Source organism: Oncorhynchus kisutch, unplaced genomic scaffold (assembly GCF_002021735.2).
Source record: "Oncorhynchus kisutch isolate 150728-3 unplaced genomic scaffold, Okis_V2 scaffold3626, whole genome shotgun sequence".
Lineage (NCBI taxonomy): Eukaryota > Metazoa > Chordata > Actinopteri > Salmoniformes > Salmonidae > Oncorhynchus > Oncorhynchus kisutch.
The window spans coordinates 1-7,738 of NW_022265571.1; the positions used below are offsets into that span (position 1 = coordinate 1).

Genomic DNA, 7,738 nt, shown 5'->3' on the forward strand with positions numbered 1-7,738 from the left:
AAAGAGAGAGAGAGAGGTGGAGCAGAAGAGAGAGAGAGAAAGAAGAGATGAGAGAGAGAGGTGGAGAGAGAGAGAGAGAGAGAGAGAGAGATGGGGCAGAAGAGAGAGAGAGAGAGAGAGAGAGAGAGGACCAGGTGAGCAGAAGAGAGAGAGAGAGAGGGAGGAAGGAAGAGAAAAAGGGAAATTGCTTTGTTAGTTAGTTTATTCGTCTCTTGTATGTGGTTGTTAGGACATAATGGAGAAGATGCCGTAGTCTTGTGAGTATGAATCATAATAGAGATACAGTCAGATTGGTTTTTGTTGTTTAGTGTTTAGAAAGATGGAGTGATACGACATGGTACAAACATCCAAAGCAGTTTTAACTGCTGCTATAAGAACAGAAGAAGACAAATATACATTCTGAAAGGCTTTACATGTCTTCTATTGACAAGACAGACTCAATAACCAGTTGCCATAGTGACCTGTCATTGTCTTCTTTATCACATGTCTCCCGGGTCTCTGTTTTAGGGTCGTTTTGGGCACCTGGGCTCTTTGCTTATTACTTTCTGTTACAATGACAGTAAAAATCCCCCCAGGAATTAAAGTGAGGGGGATGTGGTTTTAATAGCATGTACCTGATGGAGCTCTTCCTGCATGGTGACTGTTACTGCGATAGAGAACACACAGAGCCATGTGATGGTGTTACTGCAGGCAGGGATGAGAGGACTTTCTTTTCCAGATGGAGGTAGATACTGGTCATCAAGCATCAGAACGCCTGTAGAAACCGGGTGGAGAGGTGGCCAGTGGAGTTACACCCAAGTAGAATGTCTTGTTGATAGGAGCTGTACTGTATGTGATCAAGTCAAATCAAATCAAATGTATTTATATAGCCCTTCGTACATCAGCTGATATCTCAAAGTGCTGTACAGAAACCCAGCCTAAAACCCCAAACAGCAAGCAATGCAGGTGTAGAAGCACGGTGGCTAGGAAAAACTCCCTAGAAAGGCCAATACCTAGGAAGAAACCTAGAGAGGAACCAGGCTATGTGGGGTGGCCAGTCCTCTTCTGGCTGTGCCGGGTGGAGATTATGACAGAACATGGCCAAGATGTTCAAATGTTCATAAATGACCAGCATGGTCGAAGAATAATAAAGGCAGAAACAGGTGAAACTGGAGAGCAGCAAGCACAGTCAGGTGGAAGTGTAAAGTGGAAGCCAGCAGCATGGACCAGGTGGACTGGGGACAGCAAGGAGTCATCATGCAGGTTAGTCCTGGGGCATGGTCTAGGGCTCAGGTCAGTTGATGAAACTGGAAACATGCACAGCATGGCCAGGTTGGACTGGGGGGACAGCAAGGGAGTCATCATGGTCAGGTCGGGCATGGGGCATGGTCCCTAGGGCTCAGGGTAGTTGAAACTGGAACAGCAGCATGGCCAGGTGGACTGGGGCACAGCAAGGAGTCATCATGTCAGGTAGTCCTGGGGCATGGTCCTAGGCTCATGTCAGTTGAAACTGGAACAGCCAGCATGGCCAGGTGTGGACTGGGGACAGCAAGGAGTCATCATGTCAGGTAGTCCTGGGGCATGGTCCTAGGGCTCAGGTCAGTTGAAACTGGAACAGCAGCATGGGCCAGGTGGACTGGGGACAGCAAGGAGTCATCATGTCAGGTAGTCCTGGGGCATGGTCCTAGGGCTCAGGTCAGTTGAAACTGGAACAGCAGCATGGCCAGGTGGACTGGGGACAGCAAGGAGTCATCATGTCAGGTAGTCCTGGGGCATGGTCCTAGGGCTCAGGTCAGTTGAAACTGGAACAGCAGCATGGCCAGGTGGACTGGGGACAGCAAGGAGTCATCATGTCAGGTAGTCCTGGGGCATGGTCCTAGGGCTCAGGTCAGTTGAAACTGGAATAGCAGCATGGCCAGGTGGACTGTGATGTGATGCTGAGAGTAACACCGGGTTCCATTCTGTATCTGGTCTATCTGGAATCTCTAAGGTGCTGCTTCAAATCCGCCTCCAAGGACCATGAAAAAAACAAGCCCTCTTTTCTGACGTGTGTGTTCTTCCTTTCAGCACCTGGGAGACCGGTGGGCAGCCATCTGTAAGTGGACAGAGGAGCATTGGGTTCTGCTACAGGAGATCCTGCTCCAGTGGCAACACTTCACTGAGGAACAGGTAACGGCATAGAAACAGAATAGAACACGTAGACCAGACATCCCCGTTCAAGGTAATGTTCAGACAGTGGGTGGACGGGCGGCCATGTTGGTCCATAGAGAGCTAACATGCTAGTGTTCTGTAGAGAGCTAACAGGCTAGTGTTGTGTAGAGAGCTAACAGGCTAGTGTTTTGTAGAGAGCTAACAGGCTAGTGTTGTGTAGAGAGCTAACAGGCTACTGTTGTGTAGAGAGCTAACAGGCTAGGGTTGTGTAGAGAGCTAACAGGCTAGGGTTGTGTAGAGAGCTAACATGCTAGTGTTCTGTAGAGAGCTAACAGGCTAGTGTGTGTAGAGAGCTAACAGGCTACTGTTGTGTAGAGAGCTAACATTGCTAGTGTTCTGTAGAGAGCTAACAGGCTAGTGTTGTGTAGAGAGCTAACAGGCTAGTGTTGTGTAGAGAGCTAACAGGCTAGGGTGTGTAGAGAGCTAACAGGCTAGTGTTGTGTAGAGAGCTAACAGGCTAGAGAGCTAACAGGCCTAGTGTTGTGTAGAGAGCTAACAGGCTAGTGTTGTGTATAGAGCTAACAGGCTAGGGGTTGTGTAGAGAGCTAACAGGCTAGTGTTGTGTAGAGAGCTAACAGGCTAGTGTTGTTGTAGAGAGCTAACAGGCTAGAGAGCTAACAGGCTAGTGTTGTGTAGAGAGCTAACAGGCTAGTGTTGTGAGTCAGACCTATCTGGCCAAAGGGAGACTACACACAGGCCTCTGGAACAGACTGAGGTTCTTCTATGTTCAGAGGTTCAAACTCTTCTTAATGTCTGATGGAATCCACCCTGTTTACCCCCTCTGAGATCAATCTTGCAGAGCGGTCAGGTTTCCCACCATGTGGCTTTTAACCTCTCTGATGATGTCAGATCAGAGGTCAGATCACCTTGAACAGGGTGGAATTGCTGGATACAAGTTTGAGGAATTACAACAGCACCTCTCCCTTCACCTATCTGCCCTTATTCACCTAATCTCTCCTCCTTTCTCTCTCTCTGTCTCTCTCTCTCTCTCTGTATCTTTCTTTCTTTCTCTCTGTCTGTCTTTGTATCTCTCTCTCTGCAGTGTTCGTTTGACTCATGGTTGACTCAGAAGGAGAAGTTGGTTCTGTCCATCCAGAGCAGTGGCATCAAGGAGCAGAGTGACATGGTGGCCAACCTGAGAAGACTAGCGGTGAGTAACAGCTACTTTATCCAATCACCTTAGGAAGCTAGCAGTGAGGGCGGGTCTTAGACAAACCTTAGACAAATGATTCCAGGAAACTTGTGGTGAGTGGCAGCTCCCTTAGCCAATGACTTCAGGAGGTTAGTGGTTAGTGACAGCTCTCCTTACAGAACTTTAGGTGGAAACGTTCGATTATGTCCACCAACCAGGTTCCCTTAATAAAGGTTCAACAGAACAGATCAATAAATGTGTGTGTGTGTGGTGTGTGTGTGTGTGTGTGTGTGTGTTGTGTGTGTGTGTGTGTTGTGTGTGTGTGGGTGTGTGTGTGTGTGTGTGTGTGTGTGTGTGTGTGTGTGTGTGTGTGTGTGTGTGTGTGTGTGTGTGGTGTGTCTCAGACGGTGAAGGGTGACCTGGAGATGAAGAGACCGACCATGGACAAGCTGTGTTCTCTGTGTCAGGACCTCGTCTCCTCAGTGAAGAACAAAGAGGGTGGCTCATAAGCTGGAAGCCAGACTGGAGAGCTTCGCCCAACGCTGGGACAAACTGGTGCAGAGCCTGGATAGGAGCAGCTCACAGGTACCTGACCTCTCTACAGATGTGTCTTTCTCTTTCTATCAATTCAATTCAATTCAAGGGCTTTATTGGCATGGGAAACATGTGTTAACATTGCCAAAGCAAGTAAGGTAGACAACATACAAAGTGAATATATAAAGTGAAAAACAACAAAAATGAACAGTAAACATTACACATACAGAAGAGAGATACATCTATCTCTCACTACCCCTCTATCTGTCAGTCACTTCCGCTTCATCTGTCTCTCTTTCTCTCCAGCTCAACCACTTTCTCTGTCTCTCTTTCTCTCCAGCTCAACCACTTTCTCTGTCTCTCTTTCTCTCCAGCTCAACCACTTTCTCTGTCTCTCTTTCTCTCCAGCTCAACCACTTTCTCTGTCTCTCTTTCTCTCCAGCTCAACCACTTTCTCTGTCTCTCTTTCTCTCCAGCTCAACCACTTTCTCTGTCTCTCTTTCTCTCCAGCTCTACCACTTTCTCTCTCTCTCTTTCTCTCCAGCTCAACCACTTTCTCTGTCTCTCTTTCTCTCCAGCTCAACCACTTTCTCTCTCTCTCTTTCTCTCCAGCTCAACCACTTTCTCTGTCTCTCTTTCTCTCCAGCTCAACCACTTTCTCTCTCTCTTTCTCTCCAGCTCAACCACTTTCTCTGTCTCTCTTCTCTCCAGCTCAAACCACTTCTCTGTCTCTCTTTCTCGCCAGCTCAACCACTTTCTCTGTCTCTCTTTCTCTCCAGCTCAACCACTTTCTCTGTCTCTCTTCTCTCCAGCTCAAACCACTTTCTCTGTCTCTCTTTCTCTCCAGCTCAACCACATTTCTCTGTCTCTCTTTCTCTCCAGCTCAACCACTTTCTCTGTCTCTCTTTCTCTCTCCAGCTCAACACTTTCTCTGTCTCTCTTTCTCTCCAGCTCAACCACTTTCTCTGTCTCTCTTTCTCTCCAGCTCAACCACTTTCTCTGTCTCTCTTTCTCTCCAGCTCAACCCACTTTCTCTGTCTCTCTCTGCTCTTGGTATTTCTCCCCCCTTTCTTTTCTTTCTCTCCCAACTATCTGTTTTCTCTCCCCTTTCTGTCTCTCTGTCCAGGCCCATTATAATCATATGTCTCTCTCTCTCTCCAGCCCCTTATAATCATATATCTCCTCTCTCCAGGCCCATTATAATCATATGTCTCTCTCTCTCTCCAGGCCCATTATAATCATATATCTCTCTCTCCAGGCCCATTATAATCACATATCTCTCTCTCTCTAGGCCCATTATAATCATATGTCTCTATCTCTCTAGGCCCATTATAAATCACATGTCTCTATCTCTCTAGGCCTGTTATAATCACATGTCTCTCTCTCCTCTCTTCAGGCCCATTATAATCATATGTCTCTCTCTCCAGGCCCATTATAATCACATGTCTCTCTCTCTCTCCAGGCCCATTATAATCACATGTCTCTCTCTCTCTCCTCCAGGCCCGTTATAATCATATGTCTCTCTCTCCAGGCCCGTTATAATCATATTCTCTCTCTCTCTCCAGGCCCGTTATAATCATATGTCTCTCTCTCCCAGGCCCATTATAATAATATGTCTCTCTGTCTAGGCCCATTATAATCATATGTCTCTCTCTCTCTAGGCCCATTATAATCATATGTCTCTCTGTCTAGGCCCATTATATCATATGTCTCTCTCTCTCTAGGCCCATTATAATCATATGTCTCTCTCTCTCTAGGCCCGTTATAATCACATGTCTCTCTCTCTAGGCCCATTATAATCACATGTCTCTCTCTCCAGGCCCATTATAATCATATGTCTCTCTCTCTAGGCCCATTATAATCATATGTCTCTCTCTCTCTCTAGGCCCATTATAATCATGTCTCTATCTCTCTAGGCCCATTATAATCATATGTCTCTCTCTCCAGGCTCATTATAATCATATTATTTGACCCTAGTTGTAGTGTGGTGTCTTCATGAGCCCAGTGTTAATCAACCACCTCTAACATCCATCAGCTGTCAGCCAGCTGCTATCTCATATCTCACGGTCGCCATGGCAGCACGACACTCCAATATCACTGTTGACCAATCTATTAGCCTGTCTGTCATACAATCTATTTTGTCCCTGACCATAATGTGTGAGGGCATATTCATATTCAACAAACCAGACCTGGGTTCAAATACTATTTGAAATCATTTCAAATATTTTATCCGTGCTTGACTGGGCTTGTCTGGCCTTCTGGATAATTAGAATAGTCCCAAAATGGCAAACTTCGCCTATCCGGGACCCATCCAGGCTATAGCAAACACTCAGCGTTCATGAGAGATATCAAATAGTATTAGAACTAAAAATGCACTCCATGATCTTAATAAGCACAACAAATTTTAAACACATAGTTTCAATTGGATTTGTTACATAGCATACAAATCAAATTGCAAAAAAATATATTTTGCAGGAATGGATGACGTAATACACAATTTGATGACATGGTACACAATTTGATGACGTAATACACAATTTGATGACGTGGTACACAATTTGATGGCGTAGTGTACAATTTGATGACGTGGTACACAATTTGATGGCGTAGTGTACAATTTGATGACGTGGTACACAATTTGATGACGTAATACACAATTTGATGACGTGGTACACAATTTGATGACGTAATACACAATTTGATTGACGTGGTACACATTTGATGGCGTAGTGTACAATTTGATGACGTGGTACACAATTTGAGGGCGTAGTGTACAATTTGATGACGTGGTACACAATTTGATGGCGTGGTACACAATTTTGATGACGTGGTACACAATTTGATGACGTAATACACAATTTGATGACGTAGTATACAATTAGATTATTAGTACGCACTTTAATGACATAGTACACAATTTGATGACGTGGTTCACAATTTGACTGGCTGAGATTATACAGAAGATTGAAAGTGCAATCTTTATGTACTTGGACAAACCACACGTACAACATGAAAACGTCTACTGATTTGGTGTTAACCTCACCGTATTTCATCACACAGAGGAGGATGTTAAGGGTTACCTGTGTTATCAAGAGATAAAGCACTGTTTAGACTCCACACCTCACTGATCATGGCTTTAGTTTAGTTTCCTAACACTAAATAACTCACACTTTATTTCTCTTATTGGCCCTACCACACAGCCACGAGAAAGTAACACTTGAAAAATGTGAAAGAACAAATGTATCTAAGTGAAGCTCTTGTTTCTTTCATGTAAGATGTTAAATCCACTGTGAGAGGCTCCTCAGGTCCAGAGCATTACCCTGGACTGAAATAGGTTCCGGTTTCATTTTGAGTGCTGGTACTGTTTATAATGAGGTGCAGGAGCTCCACAATACTGGTGATCTAATATTCCTATAAGAGGAGCAGTAGAAAAGTTTAGGTGCCGGTATGTCATCTCCGGCGAACACCTGCCCATGTCAAGCACTGATTACATCACTTTAGGCTTTTAGCTCAGAAAAGAACAACATCAAGTTTATTGAAATAGTTTGTTTACCACCCATAAACCTGTGACTATTTTACTTAGAGTTACGGAATAGGCAGGGAACAGTCACTAGCATGTTGAGGAACAGTCACTCTAACATTCATCTAGTTAGGGAACAGTCACTCTAACATTGCTAGGGAACAGTCACTCTGACATTGCTAGGGAACAGTCACTCTAACATTGCTAGGGAACCAGTCACTCTAACATTGCTAGGGAACAGTCACTCTAACATGGCTAGGGGACAGTCACTCTAACATTGCTAGGGAACAGTCACTCTAACATTGCTAGGGAACAGTCACTCTAACATTGCTAGGGAACAGTCACTCTAACATTGCTTGGGA

At 45.1% G+C, this 7,738-nt stretch overlaps 1 long non-coding RNA gene across 1 annotated transcript; it reads left to right on the top strand.

Moving 5' to 3' along the window:
- The first annotated feature begins 2,021 nt into the window (after nucleotides 1-2,021).
- LOC116371758 (uncharacterized) lies at nucleotides 2,022-3,818 on the top strand. Its single transcript, XR_004209004.1, has 3 exons — nucleotides 2,022-2,148; nucleotides 3,233-3,340; nucleotides 3,727-3,818. It is a non-coding gene; the product is annotated as an uncharacterized LOC116371758 (long non-coding RNA).
- The last annotated feature ends 3,920 nt before the right edge of the window (nucleotides 3,819-7,738 follow it).